Raw genomic sequence first — 1,742 nt, 5'->3', positions numbered from 1 at the left:
CTGCCCGTTGGGCCGGGTCCCACCCCGGAGCCACCTGTAGCCCCCACCGTCCGATGCTTTGGACTCTCTGAAGCATTTGTGCTCCGGGCATCTCCCAGGAGCCCAGGACATGGCGCCAGCAGGGCTGGGAACAGGCAGGGCGATGGGGGTGGTGGGCAGCTCTCCTGGACGCCTCCCAGCGTGGGGTCACAGTCGGGCTCGGGCTCAGGCTCCGGCTCTGGCTCAGCCTGAGTTACGATGCCCCTTCTCCCTCCCACATTTCGGGATTAAGTTTCCTGTCCTGGGATCAGTGTCAGGTCATAGCTCAGGTCTGACCCCGTGACCTTGGGAGGGCCAGCTGTCAGGGTGGCACCCGTGTCTCTTGCCTTCTTTGGGCTACCCCGGGACTCAACGCTCCCCTCTCTGACACAGATATCTCCACCATCAGGTCCAGGAAATGGGGTGCTGTGCCCAGCGCCGCTGGCAGAGCGAGGGCTCGGCTGTGACTAAATGTCCCGCGGTGCCTCGGCTTCTCTTCTGCTTTTATCATGGGCGACACGGTCTACACTAGCAGGGCTGCAAGGACTAAGCGGGCCGACGTGTGTCCAGTGCCTGGACCAGGGCCGGGAGGGCGCGTGGGTCAGAGCGTCACCTCCAGCACTGGTACACTCTACGTCTGAACAACGGGAACAAACCAGGGCTTTCTGGCAGAGCGCTGAGCCACTCCATGCCCAGCGGGGCTGCGGGCAAGTCAGCGCCATTGACAGAATCCCAGACAACTCAGCGCTGGCAGCTCCAGGTCATGGGTGTCCCCTCATATGACAGGTGAGGGACGTTCTCCGAGCCCCGGCGACTCTCCACCCCGGGCACTGAACTCAGTCCTTAGGAATTCTCAGAGAGCTTTTTCTTGTGACCTAACGTAATCGTCACGACAATAATGATCCTTTGCAATGAAACAGGAGAGGGCAAAGCACCGTCTTCCGCATGGAAGCAAGTCCTGCCACCATCGTGGGGCTGAGCACTCATCCTAGTCTGGAGCCAAGCATCTCGCATCCTGAGATCGACCAACCCGCGGAGCAGCCAGCAGCAGGCTCACCCTGTTAGTCCTGGTGGCCAAAGTAAAATCGACTTTGACCTTTTCCTCTTGGTTACTAACTCCTGACGAAACAGCTCTGTCCCTGACGTGTGCAGTAGTTCACAGATCCTGGGAGTCACGGCAGGTGCAGGCGGAGGGGCCTGCTGTCTCCGATACGCTATGTTTTTTGTCTCTAATATGAATTTTTCATTTCAGATATTGTGCTTTTCAATTCTACAATTTTCATTTTTAAAAAAGAGTTTCCATTTATCTGCTGAGAGTCCACATCTGTTCATTCATTACAACCACATTTTCCTTTAGTCTCAAGTATATTTCTAGTAGTTCCCTGACAGTCCTTAGTATGGCAATTTCAGCACCTGGATCACCTAGAGCTCAGTTTCTATGGACCTTTTTTTTCTCTCCTGACTGTGTTTGTATGTTTCTTTTCCTGTTTCTTTGTATGTCTAGTCACTTTTTTATTGTACGCTAGACATCTGGTTGATGCTTTGTAGAGACTCTGGGTTCAGTTATGCTGGACTTTTGTTTTAGGAGGCAGTTAAATTAAATAGAATCAAACTCCGCGGTCTGTCTCTTTGGCGGGCAGCAGCTGAAATCTCCAATAAGTTCTCGCAACTTCCAATGGTGGCTTTTCAGGCCATGCAGCCCCTCCCGTGCGTAGTTTGCTGGT

Source organism: Pteropus vampyrus, unplaced genomic scaffold (assembly GCF_000151845.1).
Source record: "Pteropus vampyrus isolate Shadow unplaced genomic scaffold, Pvam_2.0 Scaffold783, whole genome shotgun sequence".
In the NCBI taxonomy this organism is placed as follows: domain Eukaryota; kingdom Metazoa; phylum Chordata; class Mammalia; order Chiroptera; family Pteropodidae; genus Pteropus; species Pteropus vampyrus.
Note: the sequence above shows the minus strand (reverse complement) of the source record.